Raw genomic sequence first — 24,962 nt, 5'->3', positions numbered from 1 at the left:
CATTTAGGGTATGTCGCCATGAGACTCTCTAGCCTGCCACTGCTGCCGCTGCATGCCGTCCCCTATAGTGTCAGGGTCAATTATTGCATGTTTTAGATGCTATCTAGCCTCATTCGGTCACTCTGTCATGGCCATGCTGTTGCCCATAAGTTTTGCATAATGGTGTGATTAAGCAGCCTCAGAGGCATGCACGCATGTTTCCTGTCCATTTCCGTGGCGTTTCCATCCTTTTTTGAGGTTCCCAGGTGTTTGGCCAAGCTTCCCTGTGCAGAGCCTTGGTCCCCTTGAAAAATGCTCGAGTCTCCCATTGACTTCAATGGGGTTCGTTATTCGAGACGAGCACTCGAGCATCGGGAAAAGTTTGTCTCGAATAACGAGTACCCGAGCATTTTAGTGCTCGCTCATCTCTAGTCCCAACCCATCTGCCAGTTTATGTTTACATTTTTTGCAATACGAGGTTTACAGTCAGTGAACTCAGTCAGTAGTAAGTGAATTCAGAAGAGGGAAATAGTTATATGAATATAAGGTATTTGGGGAGTTCGTAACCTGGATTCCTAAATATGGGACTGTTTCTTTTTGCCAGTCCAGGTAAAATTTTTGACATAAGTAGTGTAGGGATTCATGATGGATATGTATGGGGAGAGCTTGAGATTTCTGAATATTAAGTTAATTATATGATATCTGGCTAAATCTTTCAATAACCTGCATTGCAGCTTCCAGAGAAGTTTTGGGTTTTCTTAATGTAAGGATGTGTTTTCCCCCCTATTTGGACGCCTGATATGCCAGTAGTTGCCCCTAGCGGTTTGATCTATAAAATTAAAATTAGAGGGGAGAGGGGACATCCCTAGCGTGTTCTATGGGTTATGGAAAAATTATCTGATAGCGTGCCATTTGCATATATCTGAGCTGACGTAGAAGAGTATAACGAACTAATGGCGTCTAAAATCCTACCTGCTAGTCCCATTGCTCGGAGTGCCGAGAAGGCGTACAACCAATTAATGCGGTCAAACGCCTTAGGTGACATCCAAGGTGACCAGAACCGAAGGGGTCTTGGAGGAGTGAAGTTAATGTACTATTTCTATCGCCCTTCTAGTGTTATCCGAGACTTGTCAGCCCCTAATAAATCCTACTTGGCCTTCACTTACTACCCGGTTTCCCCGAAAATAAGACAGTTTCTTATATTAATTTTTGCTCCTTAATAGGTCTTATTTTCAGGGGACGTCTTATTTTTCCATGAACAAGAATTTACAATTAATGTTGAAAAAAAATATTAATATCCTGCCATGACATACATCAGCATATAATTATGAATTCCAGCAATAAAGTCTTGTTACTCTCTGCCATAGTTTAAAAATCTTTGGTACATTTTCAATCCTGGTATTTATGCACAAAAAGGAAGATTTTTTTTATTTAACCATTTCTCTAACATCCTTATAACTGTCCAAACTCTGAATTACATGCCAAATTTCTTGTGATTCCATTTTTATTTGAATCATTGGCCCCAAACTCTCATGTTTAGCACTTTCCTTTATTGACCACTTCTTGTTCAGGCACCTGCCACATTTGCAACGCAACAGTCAGTGTCACAACCTTTTGCAGGACCTACTACTTCTATCGTATGGCATGGTGGGAGCTGTAGCAATGACTGACGCTAGGTCTTATTTTCAGGGGAGGCCTTATATTTATAATGTCAGCACCTACCCAGCAACAGTGCAACCACAACCTGGCTTGGAGCTAGCTGTCAGACTAGGTAAGGGGTGGCAAACTCACCCTGCGACATCCCTGCAGGCCAAGGCCCTGCCTAAAGCAGATAAACCGCCCATCAGGAACCTAACTGACGGTCGCTGAGCGACCCTATAAGATGACAGGAAGACTTACTTCGTCTGGCAGCTGCTGGATGGTGGAGCGGACAGGTAACCGGAATACAGGAATAGACCAGTGTTCACACTGGTGCACAGAGACAGGGACAGGGAAAGCGAGATTACACTAGGAGGTAAAAAATACTGAGGGACAAACAACAGATACAGGAAGACAGGCAGTTCATATACAGGTCAGGTCAAGATCAAGCGGGATATATACAGGTCAGGTCCAGATCAAGCAGGTTATATACAGGTCAGGCCCAGATACAGGCAGACAAGTGGAGACAAACAAACCGGGTCAAAACCAAGATGGCTGCAAAGATACAGAATCAGATACAAAACACAGAATATCAAACAAGATAGCAAGAGCACTAGATACACAGGTAGGACTTGAAGAATAACCAGAAGGTATGATGGGAATGGGCAGGTATATAAAGCCATTCTTGCACACGCCTCCAGCAGCACACTGGGGGAACTGTCCATCAGGCTAGTAACCCTTGCTGGGCAGGGCTGAAATGCAAGGAGCAGGGTGTGGCTCAGTTAATGCAAACACAAGCAGTAAGCCACAGTTCACACACAAATAAACGTCATCTATTCCGCCAACTGCGGATAGTGCGACATTTAGGCACAGACGTTACATATAAGCTTCAAAAAAATAGTACTAGGTCTTATTTTCAGAGGGTGTCCTATTTTCAGGGAAACAGGGTATCTGTGAGATAACAGGCATTAACCTAGAAGCTATTATGGAAGCATACATTTTAAAGTCTGTATTGAGAAGGGATACAAGGCGGTGATTTTAAGGGAGTTCTGACGATTTGTTAGGTTTAGGGATACTGATTATCAGAGCCTGTTGGTTCTCAGAAGGGAATTTGCTTGCTTCAGCTGCTTCGTTGAAAAATTTGAGGAGATGATTGGGTAAGATATGGATAAAAGCTTTATAATATTCAGAGGTCAGACCATTTGGTCCTGGGGATTTTTGTTTAGCAAGGGATGTGATGGCTTTAGTTAGTTCTGCTATGGTAAAGAGTGCATTTAGTATTTCTACCTGTTCTGTTCATAAGGAGGGAATGCCTGTGAAAATCATTAATGTCTGTTATATTAGGCTGGGCTGTGAATTGATCATTATGTAGATTATACAAACCCTCGTGAAAGGATTTGCCTCTGGAGTATAGCTCTTAGTACCATCTGCTGGGTTATATCAGAAGGGAATAGTAGACTTTAAATGTTTCTGTTTGATCTGAGATGCAAGTATTTTCCCTGCTTTATTGCCTTGGGAGTAATAAGTTTCCTTATCATATGAATGAAGTAGATAATGTTGAAGTTGAGGTCTAATTGTTTAAATTTGCTCCAATGCCTGAGGAGAGGGGTTTGATTTACTTATCTATTTGCTCTGTGGAGTTTTGTAGTTATTTCTCGTATCTGGTTATTTCTCTTTTTGAAATTTAATAAAGCCATATTTACTAAAGATACCTCTCATGAAAATCTTATGAGTATTCCAAGCAGTGGCTACATCAGCAACTGAGTCAGTATTGTAATGGAAGAATAGGACAAGTGAGATAGAATGTAAGTGTTAAATCTCCAGAGGTGGGCGGAGAGAGAGGACCAGTCCTCTGATATCCGAAGGGAGACCAGTAGAGATGAGCGAGCACTAAAATGCTCGGGTGCTCGTTATTCGAGACGAACGTTTCCGGATGCTCGAGTGCTCGTCTCGAATAACGAACCCCATTGAAGTCAATGGGAGACTAGAGCATTTTTCAAGGGGACCAAGGGTCTGCACAGGGAAGCTTGGCCAAACACCTGGAAACCTCTGAAAATGATGAAAACACCACGGAAATGGACAGTAAACAGCAGGGGCAGCATGCATGGATGCCTCTGAGGCTGCTTAATCACACCATTATGCAAAAATTATGGGCAACAGCATGGCGATGACAGAGTGACCAAATGAGGCTAGATAGCATCTAAAACATCCCATAATTGACCCTGACAGTTTAGAAGACGGCATGCAGAGGCAGCGGCAGCAGCGGCAGGCTAGAGAGTGTCATGGCGACGGTTAACTTGATACTGATTCATCCTCTATCAGGACAAAAGATATGTTTTTGAGATGAAGACGTTTTACCTGAAGACTACCCATATGAAGATCTATTATGGACGATTATGTTTATTATACTATGGGAGTTTTATCATGGGTGCTTGATTACACGTTAGGATTAGATTCATCTTTTTCTCCCCTTTTCCTTGGTGGAGACTTGGTCTCTTTTTTCACATTTTTTTGTATGTCACATTTATTTTAAACATTTTTTATGGCATGATAGATTTTGGGGTGTTGATCGCCCATTCACACGTTGATGGTCATTTTTTCCACTTTATATACTCAATTTAACACTACAGCATCATTTTGCACAATTGACATTGAACAATATGGTATTTGTGTATTGAATTATGCATTTGCACTTTTATGACATGAATTGTCCCACTTGTTTATGTAGTATATATGATATTATGGTATAGATGAACATCTCCTTTTTTCACCCTCCTCTCTTCCCTCCCCCTCTTCCCCCTTTCCCATTTATATAGCTTTACAACTAAATATGCACTTTAAGCACTGATTTGCACTTTCTTTTAGGCACTACTGCACCTTTATATGGTCACACTACATAGTGGCACTATATAGGTAGCCGCCATTATTAAATGTTTAATAGCCATGCTGCCCACGATTATATCTTATCCCCTAATATAGAATATATAATATATAATGTCTTTTATCTGTCTAATGGGCTACACTTCAGGTTTCACACGTATGTCTCTGCAACTTCTCTCCATAGTCTTTCAAGCTCAGACCTGATTTTATTACAATTAAATTTGTTCAGTCTTTATTATGTAAATATCCCCTTTACTTACTTACCTCTCCGGCGTTCTGTTGACTCGCCTAGGCGCGTGCGCCGCGCCGTCTCCAGGGGGGAGTGCACCACACATGGAAGCGTCCCCATGGCAACGCCGGCCCGATCATGTGATCGGTCCGTGCGCGTCATGGTGACGCACTTCCGGTGCGCGACCTCATGGAGCCGGCGTGTCACGTGATAGGCGCGTCTGCAAGCGGATACGCTGGGTGAGCCTATTTAAGACAAGCACAACATTCTGACATTACCTCCTGACGAAGCATTCGTGCGAAACGCGCGTCGGGGTATTCCTGCTGGCTCTCCCCCTGCCTGCCTCCGTGCCGTCTACATTATGCCTTTGGGTAAGTGTGGCCGCTCTTTTGACTTTGCTCTCTGACTTGAGGCATAGGCACCGGATGGTACCTCCGGTTATATGCACAGTTATTACGACGTATAGGTCCACTGCCCTATATTATAGTCCTACTTTTTGGACATTATAGATTTTTTGATACATCTTCTGGCACAACTTTTGGGGGCATATACAGGGTGAGGGGAGCCATAGGTTCTCTGTGTCTGTCCCATTTCCATCTGGGACACTGTCTTGTTCCCCCTTATTTCTGACTTTCAGGAATCCCTCCTGAAAGTAATCTATTAATTGTTTTATTCTATTTTGTATGTGACATTTTTGAATAAAGTGTATTTGTTTGCCATAACTAGAAGCTCTCTTGTTTTTTGGTTTCTGTCAGTCTTGGAGTTTGGAGGGTGGTTCACATTTTATATAGGGGCCCTCTTTTGGTGTTTTTTGTCATGGCGACATACCCTAAATGGACTCAGGCTTCAAACCAATGAGTGGCAGAGAGGAACCAAAGGAGGTGAGCAAGAAGCGCTGAAATGATTTCCTATGTGAACAAAAGGTTGACGGTATATTTAGTCGCTAACACAACATGGTGGCGACATAGTGACCAAGTTCCATAATGTATCTGGTGAAACACCCGAAAAATGAGCCTCACACAGCTCGTTTGATAAGGGGAAGACATGTGGAGGCAGCCATGGAGACGAATTCCATGATTAAGAGTGACAGTATGGGGCATCCATATTGCTTCTATGATTGAAACTTCAGGTCTCCAGCATGGCGGCGACAGATGCGCCGAGTTCCATTATGTATCTGGTGAAACACCGAAAATTCTGCCTGACACAGCTCGTTTGATAAGGGGATGATGTGCTGTATATCCTCCCGCACTCCAACGGCTGGGGTATAGATAGTTGAAAGTTGCGCATGGAGACATTGGTGGACGCTGTGGAGGATCGTGGAGGCGAAATGGACAGGAAACAGCAGGGGCAGTATGCATGGATGCCTTTGAGGCTGCCTAATCTTGGGATGGAGCTGGCGGTCCGCAACCAGACGAGCTTTCGCCTGTCCAAGCCCCTGTCTCTCGGCTCCTCCCCACCCAAAATGGGCCTGGGGCCACAAGCGTTTACTTTGAAAAAATTATAATTTTCAAAGCAGGCGGGGTTGTTTGAATATTTCATCTAGGAATAATGGAATAGCATAGTGGTTCTATTTTGTTGGAAATGGTTCCATGGTTAAGAGCGACAGTATGGGGCATCCATATTGCACTGCTATGATTGCAACTTCAGGTCTCTAGCATAGCGGCGACAGATGCGCCGAGTTCCATTATGTATCTGGTGAAACACCCGAAAATTCTGCCTGACACAGCTCGTTTGATAAGGGGACGATGTATGGAGGCAGTGAAGTAGTAGTAGATTAAAGGTGCTGCAGTTAAAACTATGTTAGTTGGATCTTGGGATGGAGCTGGCGCTCCGCTGCCAGGCGAGCTTTCGCCAATCCAAGCCCCTGTCTCTCGGCTACTCCCCAAATCGCACTTCTAAGAACCTTTTGTATAAGATCAAGTGTAGTAGTGTTCTTATAAGTTTGGGTTATGGCGGGTGAGGGGAATGTAAACAGATGCGCAAGAAGCGCTGAAATAATATCGGTAAATGATAAAAGTTTGCCAGTATATTTTGTGGATAACACAGCAGGGTGGCGACAAAGTTAACAAGTTTGATGTGGAAGCCATGAAAACAACCCAAAATTCTGCCTGACACAGCTCGTTTGCTAAGGGGATGATGTATGGAGGCAGCTGTATGGACGACTTTGGGAGGCAGCTATGGAGATGATGTGTGGAGGTAGCAATGGAGACAACGTGTGGAGGCAGCTATAAAGACGACGTGTGGAGGCTGCTATGGAGACAATTAAATTTGGATAGTGCCTGTATGTGGCAGTCCAAAAAAGTTTTCAAACCAGAGGAGCAGGTAGGTGGTCCTCCAGAAAAATTAAATACATAGAGTACTATAGCTAGAGCCAGTTTGCCCTGGCAAAAAATAGCCAGTTTCCTCTGCTGTAGTGTACAAAGAGGAGAAGAAGGAGGGAAATGTGGAGGAGGAGTGCATACATTATTCAGGTTGAGCTTCTTTCACCTGGTGGAGAATGGAAATCCTGAGAAATCCAGGCTTTATTCATCTTGATAAGCGTCAGACTGTCAGCACTGTCAGTCGACAGGCATTTGCGGTGATGATGCCACTAGCTGCACTGAAAACCCGCTCAGACAACACGCTAGCGGCAGGGCAGGCAAGAACCTCCAAGGCGTACAGCGCCAGTTCGTGCCACATGTCCAGCTTTGAAACCCAGTAGTTGTAGGGAGCTGTGTGATCATTTAGGACAATGGTATGGTCAGCAACGTACTCCCTCACCATCTTTCTGTAAAGATCAGCCCTACTCTGCCGAGACTGGGGACAGGTGACAGTGTCCTGCTGGGGTGACATAAAACTGGCAAAGGCCTTGTAAAGCGTACACCTGGCAGTGCTGGACAAGCTTCCTGCTCGCCTACTCTCCCTTGCTACTTGTCCCGCAGAAGTATGCCCTCTGCCGCTAGCGCTGTCAGAAGGGAAATACTGTTTCAGCTTGTGCCCCAGGGCCTGCTGGTATTCATGCATTCTCACACTCCTTTTTCACTCCCCTCACTGGCCTGACAGTCGATTTCCTCCTCCTCCAACTCCTCTTCTTCTGCCCATACACGCTGAACAGTGAAGGACTGAGCAATGCTCCCCTTTTCTGTCTCGCCAACATTCTCCTCCTCTTCCTCCTCATCCTCCTCCACCTCCTCCAATAGGCGATGAGAAACAGACCTGAGGGTGCTTTGGCATCAACAAGGGAATCTTCTTCCCCCGTCTCTTGTGACGAGCGCAAAGCTTCTGACTTCAAGCTGACCAGAGAGTTTTTCAACAGGCCAAGCGGCGGGATGGTGAGGCTGATGATGGCGGCATCACCACTGACCATCTGGGTTGACTCCTCAAAGTTACTCAGCACCTGATAGATATCAGACATCCATGTCCACTCCTCATTGTAGACTTGAGGAAGCTGACTGACCTGACTACCAGTTCTTTTTTTTTTAATTTTTTAAAAATTGTTTATTATTCAATCATTGTACATTATATAAAAAAAATTGTTACCATGAGCACGTACAAAATCACATTTCACACAATAACTTTATACACAGTCCCCAAATAGATACTCTTATTATAAAAAGGAAAAAGAGAAGAAAGAGATTTTTATGTTTTTATCCCCTCTCCCTCCACCCTACCCCACCCTCCTGGCGACTGGCGACCACTATCTGATCCATGCCTATGAATATCATTGTAAGAGAATACATAAAGACAAGTAACTATATTATAAAGGACCTTCCACCCTCTTTACTTGGGCCTCATTGTGATGTTACTCATTCGGTCTATTAAGCCAACTATCCCTCATTCCAGCTCTTTTTACACCCTTTTCATATTCTTCATATTTTTCTGCATAGAATAGAGTGTCAAGTCTTCCCTCCCAGTCCCTTACCCTGGGCGCCTCCTTATCCTTCCAATGTCTTAAGATTATTAGTCTAGCCATCAGTAGACCTTTCAGAACACTCGGGATGCAGCTTACTGCGCCTACAATACCAATTTTCGTGCCAAGAATACAATTCTGCACACCTAGCGGAATACCACAACTAAATACTCTCTGCAATTTATTAACAATATTAATCCAGTACCGATGCAGCTTTGGACACCTCCACAACATATGCATAAGGTCCGCGTCCAACAAGTTGCATCTAGGGCACCTCTCTTCATTTTTTTTCCAGAGGTAATTTAACCGCTTTGGTGATAGATGTGCTCTATGTACAATAAAGGTCTGGGATACAATATGGGACATATTCTTAATATTCTTACTAGTCATATACAATGAGTCCACCCACTCCTCCTCCGTCAGGTCCGGAATATCTTTCTGCCATTTTACATAGCACTCTTTTGCTGGGAGATCGATCTCACTTTTGGTCATCAATTTATATATTCTAGACATCAAACCCTTTCTATACAAGGGGGTAAACATATCTCTCAAGGGATGCTCTTCTTGCAGGAAGTCCCTATCTAACAAGCAAACACTGAAGGCGCACCTAAGCTGAGTATAAAAAAAACCAGTCCCTGACTCCCAGATCAAACTCTTGCGCCATTTTTTCAAATGTCTTCAAACCATCCTCGTCTAATACCTGATGTACATACAAAACCCCTTTATCACTCCAAAATTTCCTCGAATCCAAGTGCAACGGATTCCATTTAGTAAATCCCCATAGTGGTGTCACATTTAAATATCCCCTAACCCTTTTTTGATTTTTAACCCTGTCCCACACCCATTGCATTAGTGCAAACAACGAATCTCCTACCTTAGAGTCCAACTTCAGGAAGACCGCTGTCTCTAATAAACTCCATATATCAAAACTACTTAACCATCTATATTTATTTTTCAATGTAAGTTTAACCATTACCCTATCATAATCTATTAAATTGTGCCATTGTGCAGCTATAAAATAGCTGTGAAAATCTGGTAAAACTAATCCACCCTTATCAATTGAAGCGTGCAATTTATTCAAACTAATACGGGCATTTTTCCCATCCCACAGGAAATGTCTTAGGAGAGAGTCTAAAGTAGAGAATATCCTTCTGGGGATAATCATTGGACTGTTCTGAAATAAGAATAGGACCTGAGGCAGAATTACCATTTTAAAAATAACTACTCTTGCTGCCAATGGGAGATGCAATCTATTCCACACCGTAATTTTTTGTCTAATCCTAGAAATAAGGGGCTTTATATTAAGATCGACATAATCACCTGGCCTTTTGCTGACTGCAATACCCAGATATCGAATCTTCTCAACCACAGGGAGAGGACCAACCAAGGGCGGAGATGCCATAGGAGAGTCCAAAGGTAAGCATGCCGACTTGCTCCAGTTTATTCTGATACCCGACAGGTGCCCGAATTTATCTATCAGATCCACCACTGCCTTTATGCCCTGCTCGGCGTTATCTAAAAGCAGGAGCATGTTGTCCGCATACAGCTGAATTCTTCTTTCTATCTGTCCCCATACAAACCCTCTTATATTCCAAGCTGTTCTTATGCTACATGCCAAGGGTTCTAGTATCACTGCAAATAGCAAGGGAGACAGGGGGCACCCCTGCCTTGTTCCTCTAAACAGCTGCCAAGCAGCAGAAGCTTTACCATTAATACTAACCCTGGCCTGGGCCCCGCTGTATAAAAGTTTCACCCAGTTTATAAATTGTGTGCCAAACCCCATTCTCTTCAAGACCGCCCATATATAATCCCACTCGACACGATCAAACGCTTTCATCGCGTCCAGTGTGCGCGTCCCCGATGCTTCACTAGGGCATTGCATGCACCACCACATTCGCAGGATGTTATCTCTGACCGATCTCCCCGGCATGAACCCCGACTGATCCTCGTGTACAACTGAGCGTACGACCATCTGCAACCTAGTTGCGAGCACTTTAGCTAAGATCTTATAGTCGGAGTTCAGTAGGGAGATCGGCCGACTTCATGCTGCTTCCGAAAGCTTCCAACTTCATGCTGACCAGAGAGTTTTTCAACAGGCCAAGCAGTGGGATGGTGAGGCTGATGATGGCGGCATCGCCACTGACCATCTGTGTTGACTTCTCAAAGTTACTCAGCACCTGACAGATATCAGACATCCACATCCACTCCTCATTGTAGACTTGAGGAAGCTGACTGACCTGACTACCAGTTCTGGTGGAAGTTGACATCTGGCAGTCTACAATCGCTCTGCGCTGCTGGTAAACTCTGGATAACATGGTTAATGTTGAATTCCACCTCGTGGGCACGTCGCACAACAGTCGGTGAGCGGGCAGTTGGAGGCGGTGCTGCGCTGCCCTGAGAGTGGCAGCATCTGTGCTGGACTTCCTGAAATTTGCACAGATGCGGCGCACCTTCGTGAGCAAATCAGACAGATTGGGGTATGTCTTGAGGAGCCGCTGAGCTATGAGATTTAACACATGGGCCAGGCATGGCACATGTGTCAGTCTGCCGAGTTGCAGAGCCGCCACCAGGTTACAGCCATTGTCACACACAACCATGCCTGGCTTCAGGTTCAGCGGTGCCAGCCACAGATCAGTCTGCGCTGTGATGCCCTGTAATAGCTCTTGGGCGGTGTGCCTTTTATCGCCTAGGCTCAGCAGTTTGAGCACCGCCTGCTGTCGCTTAGCGACGGCACTGCTGCTGTGCCTAGAGCTACCGACTGGGCTCCATTCCCACGGTTGGTAATTCGGAGGAGGAGGTGGAGGAGGGGTGGGAGGAGGAGGCATAGTAAGCCTGAAAGACCTGGACCGAGGTAGGCCCCACAATCCTTGGCGTCGGTAATATATGACCAGCCCCAGGGTCAGACTTGGTCCCAGCCTCCACCAAGTTAGCCCAATGTGCAGCGATATATAGTGGCCCTGCCCGGCAGCATTCGCCCATGTGTCCGTGGTCAGGTGGACCTTGTCAGAAACGGCGTTGGTCAGGGCACGGATGATGTTGTCTGACACGGGCTGGGACGGCACATCGGGAAAAGTAGTGGCGGCTGGGGACCAAATACTGAGGGGCGGCCACCGCCATGAGGTTGCGAAAGGCCTCGGTCTCTACAAGCCTATAGGGCAGCATCTCCAGGCTAAGCAGTTTGGAGATAGTGGACGTTGTGGGTTACACTGTACTTCCTCTTGCGCTCCAGCGTCTGGGGTATGGAGAGCTGAACGCTGCGCATGGAGACATTGGTGGATGCTGTGGAGGATCGTGGAGGCGAAGGTGTCGTTTTCACACGGGAGGTGTTTGGGCCGGGGTCCTGGGCAGCGGGCTGACTAGCAGAGGCAGCAGGTGACACAGGGGAAGGGGCAGTGGTGTGCCCGGCCGGAGATGAACGGCCTTGGTTCCATTGAATGGGGTGTTTAGCATTCATATGCCTGCGCATACTGGTGGTGGTTAAGCTGGTAGTGGTGGAACACCTGCTGATCCTGGTGTGGCACACGTTGCACACCACAGTCCGTCGGTCATCCGGTGTTTCTTTAAAGAACCTCCAGACTTCTGAAAATCTAGCCCTCACCACGGTAGCTTCACTACGGGAAACATTTGGCGCTGATGCAACAGCTCTGGCCCTGCCTCTCCGTCTGGCCCCACCACTGCCTCTTCCAACCTGTACTCGTCAAGGACTCGCCTCTGTCTCAGAAGCACTGTGTTCACCCGGCCTATCAACCCAGCTTGGATCTGTTACCTCATCATCCTCCGATCCCTCAGTCTGCTCCCCCCTCAGACTTCCTGCCCTGACAACAACTTCACCACTGTCTGACAACCGTGTCTCCTCATCGTCCGACACCTCTTTACACACTTTTACCACTACGTCAAGGGTCCAGAAAACAGTTCCTCAGAGTAGGCTGGTTCAAATGCAAATTTTCCTGGGAGGGGGCAGACTGGGGGGAAGGAGGCTGAGGTGGAGGAGTGCTGATTTCGGTGACATGGGTGGACTGCGTGGAAGACTGACTGGTGGACAAATGGCTAGAAGCATTGTCCGCAATCCACGACATCACCTGTTCTAGCCTCAACAGTGCTCTACCACGGGTCCCAGTAACTTGAGACATGAACCTTGTTTTTTTGTGTTTTTGTTTTTTAAAGAAAACGATGCTATCCTATTGCTATGGCTAGTTTCTATCCTACACTGACAGCACACAACAGGATTTTGTGCTGTGCCTGATGACTTTTAGTTTAAAAAAAAAAAAGAAAAGAAAAAACAGACTGTGTCTAATTCAATCAAACCCCGAATAAATTGTCCCACTTAGGTGTTTGAGATGGATATGTGTGTCACTAAGAGCTATACAGAACGTTCGCAAGACTCCCTGCAAATTCGTCACAATATGGTACTAGCTGCACTACTAGTGCCAGCAAGGCCAGCCACCAGCAAATCAACAAAATATATATATATATATAACGCTATTGTAGGCCTAAGAAAGCCGGTTGGGTTCTTGTATGCCTAGTTTCTAACCTACACTGACAGCACACAACTGGATTTTAAGTCACTTTAAGTTTTGGAAAAAAAAAAAAATGGAGACTGTGCCTAATTCAATCAAACCCCTAATAAATTGTCCCACTTAGGTGTTTGCGATGGATGTGTGTGCCACTAAGAGCTAAATAGAACATTCGCAAGTCTCCCTGCAAATTCGTCACAATAAGGTACTAGCTGCACTACTAGTGCCAGCAAGGCCAGCCACAAGCAAATAAACAATATATATATAACGCTATTGTAGGCCTAAGAAAGCCGGTTGGGTTCTTGTATGCCTAGTTTCTAACCTACACTGACAGCACACAACTGGATTTTAAGTCACTTTAAGTTTTAAAAAAAAAGAAAAGAAAAAGCAGACTGTGCCTAATTCATTCAAACCCCTAATAAATTGTCCCACTTAGGTGTTTGAGATGGATATGTGTGTCACTAAGAGCTATACAGAACGTTCGCAAGACTCCCTGCAAATTCGTCACAATATGGTACTAGCTGCACTACTAGTGCCAGCAAGGCCAGCCACCAGCAAATCAACAAAATATATATATATATATATATATATATATATATATATATATATATATATATATATAACGCTATTGTAGGCCTAAGAAAGCTGGTTGGGTTCTTGTATGCCTAGTTTCTAACCTACACTGACAGCACACAACAACTGGATTTTAAGTCACTTTAAGTTTTGAAAAAAAAAAAAAAATCGTCAGGCTGTGCCTAATTCAATCAAACCCCTAATAAATTGTCCCCCTTAGGTGTTTGAGATGGATATGTGTGTCACTAAGAACTAAATAAAACGTTCGCAAGTCTCCCTGCAAATTCCTCACAATAAGGTACTAGCTGCACTACTAGTGCCAGCAAGCCCAGCCACAAGCAAACAAAAAAAAATTAAATATAATGCTATTCTAGCCCTAACAAGGGCTGTTGGGTTCTTGTAGACTCACTCCTGCCTAACAGTAAGTTAATATAACACCCTAACTCTATCCCTGCAGCAGCAGCAACTCTCTCCCTAACGGCATCCAGAAAGAGAATGATCGGAGCAGCGCGGGCAGGGGCTAGTCTATTCCAGGGTCACCTGATCAGGTCAGCCAACCACTGCTATCGACGTGTAAGGGTACCACGTCATGCTGGGTGGAGTGCAGAGTCTCCTGGCTTGTGATTGGCTCTGTTTCTGGCCGCCAAAAATCAAAACGGCAGGAGATGCCATTTTCTTGAGGAGGCAAAGTATTCGTCTGAGCAACGAGCAGTTACGAGTATGCTAATGCTCGAACGAGCATCAAGCTCGGACGAGTATGTTCGCTCATCTCTAGAGACCAGACCACGCACGTGGTCAGACCACGTAATCATGCCAATCTTAGCCTCATCCATCCAAGGAAGCAGGTCTCTGTTCACCACTATGAGATCAATACGAGAGTATGAAGTATAAATTATGAACCTGAGAGTGAAATGAGTAATCTCTTTTGGTTCCAGACATAACTCCCCATGAGTCAAATAGATCGTATTTCCATAATTCAGAATTAAGACCTGAGTTCTGGAGTCTTAAGGTATTAGTAGAATCGATTTGGGGGTCAGGAATGAAATTAAAATAGCCTCATATAAGTACCTTAGCCTGTTTATGGCAATTAATTATCCTCATTATTTTATGAAAAAAATTATTCTGTCTGCGGTGCGGTGTATAAAACGTTGTTTAGATTACAAATCACAATAATGTACATTCCTTCCGCATCTTGAATCATTTTAATGTGTTGAAACACGACTGTTGCCTTAATAGCAATGAACACTCCTCTAGAATTCTTTGAGTAGTGTGCCTGGAAAATATTTGGAAACAATTGTGAATGTGTGCAGGTTGAGATTTAGCTTCCTTGCAGAATTGGTTTCATTTGAAAGGAGTGTTCTTCCCATTTATGGACATTATATTAATAGCCATTTATTCATAAGAACGAGGGGGGATTGTGGACGCAGAAGGAACGTGCACTAATATTCCTATTTCTTTTACTTCCATCCCTAAACCTGAAAGAAATGCATGTTGTTATCTTAGTACATCTGCAAGAAAAACAAGTAAAAATAACATGTAGAATAAAACTTTTACAAATGGTTACTCTTGTGCAACCTAGTAGTGTCCGTACTTCTGGCTTGAGCCATAGTTGGAAAATAGGCTCTGATGGACTATGTTGGGGAAAGTCAAAAAGTTACTGTTTAGACGGTAATGTGAGCCAAGGACTGCTACCGCCATTTGCAATAGTCCTTACTGCTGTTTAATGGTGGGTGTTGTGATGGTCGACAGTTTGCAATTCTTCTATTCTATCTGTTGGTTTCTTTGGAGATGATAGCAAATATAGAGTGGGAATGTTCCAATGCTTAAGTAGTAGATATCCTTCGTCTACTGACCGTACATTGTGGGTTACGTTTTGAGTGAGAAGGAGGCGTACAGAGAAGTCCAATTTATAGAAGAATTTGTTTTCTCTCAAGATGGTGGTAATAGGAGCAAGTTGCCTTCTAAGCTGTAAAGTAATGACAGAGAGATCAGTGTAAAATGCAATGTCGGCATATGGAGCTGGAAGTTGACCCATCTTTCTTGCAACTTCAAGGAGTCGCTCTTTCACAGTGTAAAAATGGATGTGCAAAAGTACATCTCTTGAAACAGCCTCATCAAGATATTTTGGTCTGGGGTTAGTGAAATTAGTGAGCTTCTGCGGACGCACTGTGTTTTTCCTCCTCTTAGTCATGGCAGGAGGGTAGTAGGAAGGCTTAGGTAACATATCAGAGGATTTTGTTGCTTTGGGGTCACTGGTTTGGCGGGATTGCTGCAGAGCTATAGTCTCACACGTCCATCTTAGACGGCAGCCAAGCCACGTCCCCTTTGCATGTTTAATATGGTGCACGGTCCGACAAAGCACTGGAACACCCACTTCAGGTGCAGTCGTGCCACAAAAGTGTCGCATGCAACACAAATGTAGTGCAAACACTTCTTAAATACTTCTGCAAGGAGTTTTTACTAGAAAGATTATGCAAAGATAAGAAAACTAGCAAATGGCCCTTAGTAAATGTGCCCCCATGTCTATCCCACCCTGTTTAAATACCTATACATAGCTTGCCTCATAGATGATGTGCCCACCAGTCACATAATGAGAAAATGGAAGTGAGGAATGCCTGGTCACGTGCTCCTGTGCATGTTCAGCACTCCAGCGTTTAAGGAGTAGACCAACATGTGAACGCTACGCCACACCAGAGTGTACGCATCCAACTCTGGAGTCAAGAGCAGGAACAGCACCATCTAGAAGAACTAAACAATATAATCATTTATGAAGTATAAAGTGACCTGTGTAAGAACTACAACCATATACTATAACTAGAAAGATATAGATAATCATAATCACATCAATTGTATACCACATCAAATCACTCCAACAATTAAAAGTGAAAATAATGCTACAACACAGCATAAATAATTCATGATAAAAGTGTAAAACTATTCTATATTCTCATATAAGGCAAGTCAGGGTTCGCTAAAACCCACAGTACAACTGTCATATCCCCCTGTAATCCGTCATTAATAGATCAACTTATTAAAATCCATATATTTTGTGTCATAATCATGGTACAAAGATAAGGAGAATTATGTGTACTAAGTACAATCCGTTATTCCATCCCTATTTCTTCCCAATGTTCCCAATGTCCCAATGTTCTTCTTTTGTTTGTACTTCTTCCATAATAAACCTGAATACACTATGCATTTTCACAAGCATCACAAAGCAAAATAGAGATGAATCAAATACATGAAACTAAGATAGCATGAATAATTTTAGTTACATGAAACCTGCACAAAATTTTAAAAAAGGGTCTACAGTAGAGATGAGCGAACATACTAGTTCGAGCATCAGTGTACTCGCAACTGCTCGGTGCTCGGACGAGTATTTCGCCCGCTCGAGAAAATGTCATCTCGCAGCGTTTAGATTTTTGGCAGCCAGAAATAGAGCCAATCACAAGCCAGGAAACTTTGCAGTACACCCAGCATCACGTGGTACACTTACATGTCGATAGCAGTGGTTGGCTGGCCTGATCAGGTGACCCTGGAATAGACTAGCCCCTACCCGCGCTGCTCGGATCATTCTCTGTCTGGATGCCATTAGGGAGAGAGCTGCTGCTGATCAGGGATAGCGTTAGGGTGTTCTAGTAGATTACTGTTAGGCAGGAGTAATTCTACAAGAACCTTACTGTTAGGCTGGAATTATTCTCCAAGAACCTTACTGTTAGGCAGGAGTGATTCTCCAAGAAAGGCTACATTAGCGTTTTTCAAAAGTTAAAGTGACACACTCAGTCAAAGCACAAAATCCTTTTGTGTGCTGTCAATGTAGGTTAGAAACTAGCCGTAGCAATCTTCTGTGGTTGCTGTCTGATTTCTTCTGCACGTTTTGTTCTATAAAAAAAAAACACACAAAATTTTTTTTTTAAAAAACACAAAAAAAATTACAGTTTATATTTCTGTTCTGTCTCTATAATAGACTTTAATTTTGAAAATGTTGAATCCGAGGGCGTGGCCCTGGGTGTCCAATTACTGCAGGGGTCAACGGCCGTGGTCCTGGGCGGGGTGAGACACCACCTGCTGATGAGGGAGCAGGAGAACGCCGCAGAGCTACACTCCCTAGCATCATGTCTCAAGTTACTGGGACTCATGGTAGAGCACTGTTGAGGCCAGAACAGTGTGAACAGGTGATGTCATGGATTGCGGACAATTTGTCCTCCAGTCAGTCTTCCATGCAGTCCACCCATGTTACCCAAGTGAGCACTCCTCCAGCTCCTCCACCTCAACCTCCTTCCCCCCAGTCTGCCCTTTCGCAGGAAAATTTTGATTTGAGCCGGCATCCCAGGAACCGTTTTCTGTATGATGACCTTCTTGACGTAGTAGAAGAAGTATGTAAAGAGGTATCGGACGATGAGGGTCATGAGCGTCCACCAATGTCTCCATGTGCAGCGTTCATGCGCTGGAGCGCAAGAGGAAATACAATTCCAACCACCAACACGCCCAAGCCCTCAACGTCCACATCTCCAAATTACTCAGCCTGGAGAGGCTGCCCTAAAGGCTGGTAGAGACTGAGAGCCTTTGCAACCTCAAGGCGGCCGCTGACCCTCGGTATTCGGTCCCCAGTCGCCACTACTTTTCCGGATGTGCCGTCCCAGAACTGCACCAGCACGTGTCAGACAACATCATCCGTGCCCTGACCAACGCAGTTTCTGACAAGGTCCACCTGACCACCGACATGTGGACGAGTGCTGCCGGGCAGAGCCACTGTATATATCGCTGTCAGCATATTGGGTTAACTTGGTTGAAACTGGGACGGAGTCTGACCCTGGGGCCGCTCATATACTGCAAACGCCGAGGATTACAGGGCCTACCTCGATCACGGTCTCTCAGGCCTACTATGCCTCCTCCTCTTCCCACCCCTCCTCCACCTCCTCCTCCGAATTACCATCCGTGGACATGTCGCCATCAGTCTGTAGCTCAAGGCGCAGCAGCAGTGCCATCGCTAAGCGACAAAGCGCTATTACAGGGCATCACAGCGCAGACCGATCTGTGGCTGGCACCGTTGAACCTGAAGCCAGGCATGGTTGTGTGTGACAATGGCCGTAACCTGGTGGTGGCTCTGGAACTCGGCAGACTAACACATGTGCCATGTGTTAAATCTCAGTTCAGTGGTTCCTCAAGACATACCCCAATCTGTCTGATTTGCTCATGAAGGTCTCCAACTGCCCGCTCACTACTGTTGTGCGACGTGCACATGAGTTGGAATTCTACATGATAACCACAGTTTACCAGCAGCGCAGCGCAGACGTGGATGTCTGATATCTGTCAGGTGCTGAGTAACTTTGAGGAGTTGGTCAGTGGCGATGCCGCCATGATCAGCCTCACCATCCTGCTGCTTGGCCTGTTGAAAAACTCTCTGGTCAGCATGAAGTCGGAAGCTTTGCGCTCGTCGCAAGAGACGGGGGAAGAAGATTCCCTTGTTGATAGCCAGAGCACCGTCCGGTCTGTTTCTCAGCGAGTATCGGAGAAGGTGGAGGAGGAGGAGGAGGAGGAGAATGTTGGTGAGACAGAAGAGGGGAACATTGCTCAGTCCTTAACTGTTCAGCGTGTATGGGCAGAAGAAGAGGAGTTGGAGGAGGAGGAGGAGGAAATGGAGAGTCAGGACAGTGAGGGGAGTGAATTCTTGTGCGTTGGGACTCTGGCGCATATGGCAGATTTTTATGTGACCCTTGCGTTCGAAGAATGTTTTCCAGCACCGATTACTAGGTATTCACTCTCCTGGACCCATGGTACAAGCAAAATCTTTCCACTCTCATCCATGTAGAGGAAAGGAGCGTGAGTGCATGAATACCAGCAGGCCCTGGTGCACAAGCTAAAACAGCCTTTCCCATCTGTCACTGCTAGCGGCAGAGGGCGTACTTCTGCTGGACAAGTAGGGAGGGAGAGTGGGCAAGCAGGCAGCTTGTCCAGCACTGGCAGGGGTACGCCTCACAAGGCCTTTGCCTGTTTTATGTCACCCCAGCAAGACACTGTCACCTGTCCCCAGTCCCGGCAGACTAGGGGTGATCTTTACAGAAAGATGGTGAGGGAGTATGTAGCTGACCATATCATCGTCCTAAATGATCACACTGCTCCCTACAACTACTGGGTTTCAAAGCTGGACATCTGGCCCAAACTGGCGCTGTACGCCTTGGAGGTTCTTGCCTGCCCTGTCGCTAGCATGTTGTCAGAGTTGGTTTTCAGTGCAGCTGGTGGCATAATCACCGATAAGCGTACACGCCTGTCGACTGAGAGCGCTGACAGGCTGGCGCTTATCAATATGAATCAAGCACGGATTCTCATGATTTCCATTCTCCACCAGGTGAAAGCAGCTCAACCTGAATAATTCTCATGTATACACTCCTCCTCATCATTCTCCTCCTTCTCCTCACCTTTGTACACTAAAGCGGAGGCAACTGGCTATTTTTTGCCAAGGCCAACTGGCTCTAGCTATAGTACTATATCTATTTAATTTTTCTGGAGGGCCACCTACCCGGTCCTTTGTTTTGAAAACTTTTTTTGGACTGCCACATACAGGCACTCGGTCTATTTAATTTTTCTGGAGGGCCACCTACCCGGTCCTCTGTTTTGAAAACTTTTTTGGACTGCCCCATACAGGCACTCTATTTATTTAATTTTTCTGGAGGGCCACCTACCCGCTCCTCTGTTTTGAAAACTTTTTTGGACTGCCACATACAGGCACTATCCAAATTTAATTGTCTCCATGGCAGCCTCCACACGTTGTCCTTATAGCAGCCTCCACACGTCATCTTTATAGCTGCCTCCAAACGTTGTCTCCATTGCTGCCTCCACACGTTCTCTCCATTGCTACCTCCACACGTCGTCTCCATAGCTGCCACAGCTGTGTCTGTCAACATTTTGGGTTGTTTTAACAGCTTCCACATCAAACTTGTTAACTTTGTTGCCACGCTGCTGTGTTATCCACAAAACCGCCAAACTTTTATCATTGACCGATATTATTTCAGCGCTACTTGCGCATCTCTTTACGTTCCCCTCCCCCGCCATAACCAGGCCAATTACTTATAAGAACAGTACTACACTTGATCTTACACAAAAGGTTTTTTAGAAATGCTGTTTGTAGCCTTCGCCTACTTTGAAAATGAAATTTTTTTTCAAAGTAAACGTTTGGGGCCCCCAGGTCCATTTTGGGTAAGGGGGGAGCTGAGAGGCAGGGGCTTGGACAGGCAAAAGCTCGCCTTGCAGCAGACCACCAGCTCCATCCCAAGATCCAACTTATATCGTTTTAGCTGCAGCAATTTTAATCTACTACTATAACCTTACAACCTCCATACATCTACCCCTTAGCAAACGAGCTATGTCAGGCAGAATTTTGGGTTGTTTTCATGGCTTCCACATCAATCTTGTTAACAATCTTGCTGTGTTATCCACAAAATATACCGCCAAACTTCTATCCTCGACCGATATCATTCCAGCGCTACTTGCGCATCTGTTTACGCACCAACCCAACTTTTACATGCCAAATTACAACCTATCATTATAGGTGGGTAGAAATGCTGTTTGTAGCCCCCTCCTGCTTTGAAAATGATAATTTTTTCAAAGTAAACGCTTCTGGCCCCCAGATCAATTTTGGGTGGGGAGGAGCCGAGAGGCAGGAGCTTGGAAAGGCGAAAGCTTGCCTGGTAGCAGACCGCCAGCTCCATCCCAAGATCCAACTAACATAGTTTGAACTGCAGCAACCTTTAACTGACAACCTATAAACTTACTGCCTCCAAACGTCGTCTCCTTAGCAAACAAGCTGTGTCAGGCAGAATTTTCGGGTGTTTCACCAGATACATAATGGAACTCGGCCCATCTGTCGCCGCCATGCTGGAGACCTGAAGTTTCAATCATAGCAGCACAATATGGATGCCCCATACCATCGCTCTTAATCATGGAACCATTTCTGAAAAAAAAAAATAGATCCGCAATGCTATTCCATTATTCCTAGAATAAGGAAGTATTCAAACAACCCCATCTGCTTTGAAAATGAGAATTTTTTCAAAGTAAACGCTTCTGGCCCCCAGGTCCATTTTGGGTGGGGAGGAGCCGAGAGGCAGAGGCTTGGACAGGCGAAAGCTCACCTGGCAGCGGACCGCCAGCTCCATCCCAAAATCCAACTAACATGGTTTGAACTGCAGCAACCTTCAAACTACAACCTATAACCTTTTACCTCTAAAATCTATCTATTCATTCCTCTTTCCTCACCTCCTTACGTTCACCTCGGGTGCCATAACCGTCCCCATTGCCTCCACACGTCTACACAGCAGCCTCCACACGTTGTCTCCATAGCTGCCACCACACCATAGCAGCCTCCACATGTCGTCTCCATAGCTACCTCCAAAAGTCGTCTCTTTAGCAAACGAGCTGTGTCAGGCTCATTTTTCGGGTGTTTCACCAGATATGTTATGGAACTTGGTCACTCTGTTGCCGCCATGCTGTGTTATTGACTAAATATACCGTCAACCGTTCACATCGGAAATCATTTCAGCGCTTCTTGCTCACCTCGTTTGGTTCCTCTCTGCCGCCATAACCAGGCCAAATACTGATACATACAGTGCTACACATTATCCTCACCAAAAGGAATTTTTTTAATTAGATTGAAGCCTGAGTCCATTTGGGTTATGTCGCCATGCCACTCTCTAGCCTGCCACTGCTGCCGCTGCCTCCGCATTCCATTCCCTATAGTGTCAGAGTCAATTATTGGGTGTTTTAGATGCTATCTCGCCTCACTCGGTCACTCTGTCATTGCCATGCTGTTGCCCATAATTGTGGCGTAATGGAGCGATTAGGCAGCCACAGAGGCATCCATGCATGCTGCCCCTGCTGTTTCCTGTCCATTTCCATGGTGTTTCCACCATTTTCCACCAATGCTTGAGTATCCCATTGACTTCAATGAGGTTTGTTATTCAAAACGAGCACTCGAGCATCGGAAAAAGTTTGACTCGGGTAACGATCACTCGAGCATTTTATTGCTCGCTCATCTCTAGTTGTAAATATATGTTCCCAGACACATTTTATAATTTTTTTTTTATTTTGTGATGTCAATTCTGCTGAACGTCATCCGACATGAGCTGAAAGTTTTGTGTTTATATATATATATATGTATATATATACACACACAAGTTCACGTATATATATGTGAAAATATATGTTTGCAGCTGACGAAGGCTAGAGCCGAAGCATGTTGTGAACCAATCAATTAAATAGTAAACTCTTACTCAGAGCCGGATCATAGGGAGGCTCCCGGGGCACGAGCCCCGGGGCCCCCACCACTTTGCCTTTAACCCTTTCACGACCCGTGACGTAATAGCACGTCACGGGTCGGCCGCGGGTGCATAGAGAGGGCTCACGCGCTGAGCCCTCTCCATAGCCGGTAAGTCTTTTCTGCATATTGCAGCAAAGGCTTACCGGTAACACCCGCGATCGGTGCTAGCACCGATCGCGGGTGTTTTCACCTCGATCGCGAGCGCGTGGGCGCCGCCATCTTTTCGAGGATCGCCGCTCCCCGTGACGTCATCGGGGAGCGGCGATCCGTCGCCATGGTAACCTCGGGTCTCGTGAAGACCCGAGGCTACTTCGGGTTAACCTATGCATTACAATGTGCTATCAGCACATTGTAATGTATGAGTAGTAAAATCCCCATATACTGCCATACTGTAGTATGGCAGTATATGATAGGATCGTGCAGACACCCTAGGGTTAAAGTACCCTAGGGAGTCTGAAAAGTACCAAAAATAAAAATAAAAAAAAGTTAAAAAAAAAAAAAATTATAATAGAAAACCCTAAAAACTCAAATCACCCCCCTTTCCCTAGAACTGATCTAAATATAAATAAACAGTAAAAATCATAAACACATTAGGTATCGCCGAGTCTGAAAATGCCCGATCTATCAAAATATGATAACGTTTTTTCACTGCGTTTAATCCCGTAACGGAAAATCGCGCCCAAAGTCGAAAATGGCACTTTTTTGTCATTTAAAAAAATTAAAAAATTCTATAAAAAGTGATCACAAGGTTGAACAGTCCTAAAATTGATAACATTGTAAACGTCATCAAAATCCGCAAAAAACAACACCACCCGCAGCTCAGTACACCAAAGTATAAAAAAGTTATTAGCGCCAGAAGATGGCAAAATCCCCCAAAAAATTTTTGTACAGGAGGTTTTAATTTTTTTAAATGTATGAAAACATTATAAAACCTATACAAATTTGGTATCCCCGTAATCGTACCGACCCAAAGAATAAAGTAGACATGTCATTTGGGGCGCACAGTGAAATCCGTAAGATCCAAGCCCACAAGAAGACCGCACAAATGCGTTTTTTTACCAATTTCACTGCATTTGGAATTTTTTTCCTGCTTCCTAGTACACGGCATGGAATATTCAATACCATCTCTATGAAGTGCAATTTGTTACGCAGAAAATAAGCCATCACACAGCTCTGTACATGGAAAAATAAAAAAGTTATGGATTTTTGATCATGGGGAGTAAAAAATGAAAATGAAAAAACAAAAAAGGGCCAGGTCCTGAAAGGGTTAAAAAGGGCCCCCACCAAATTGGGGCGGGCCGCGGGCCAAACCCCACCGATGCTTCTGCTTTTAGTATATGGCAGAACGAGGAAACATTTAGTTCCCTGCTCTTCCATAGACGATCCATTGTAAATAAAGATGGCGGCGCCCTGCCGCTGGATCACGGCGCAGAGTGTGACGTCACAGCATGTGACTTACGACTTACGACTATATAGTTTTTAGTGGGGGGTTGTATATATTTATTATGTGGGGGTTGTATAGCAATAATAGGAATCTGTATATAGTTGTTATAGGGGGGTGTATGTTGTTGTTATAGGGGGGCTGTATATATTTATTATAGGGGTGTATATAGTTATTATAGAGGGAGTGTATATAGTTATTATATGGGGGTGTATATAGTTATTATAGATGGTATATATAGTTATTATTGGGGGGTTGTATATATTTATTATGTGGGGGGTGTATAGCAATAATAGGAATCTGTATATAGCTGTTATAGGGGGGTGTATATAGTTATTATAGGGGGGTGTATATAGTTGTTATAGGGGGTGTATATAGTTATTATAGGGGTGTATATAGTTATTATTGGGGGGTTGTATATATTTATTATGCGGGGGGTGTATAGCAATTATAGGAATCTGTATCTAGTTGTTATAGGGGGGTGTATATAGTTATTATAGGGGTGT

Source organism: Engystomops pustulosus, chromosome 3 (genome assembly GCF_040894005.1).
Source record: "Engystomops pustulosus chromosome 3, aEngPut4.maternal, whole genome shotgun sequence".
NCBI classification, from domain to species: Eukaryota; Metazoa; Chordata; class Amphibia; order Anura; family Leptodactylidae; genus Engystomops; species Engystomops pustulosus.
Note: the sequence above shows the minus strand (reverse complement) of the source record.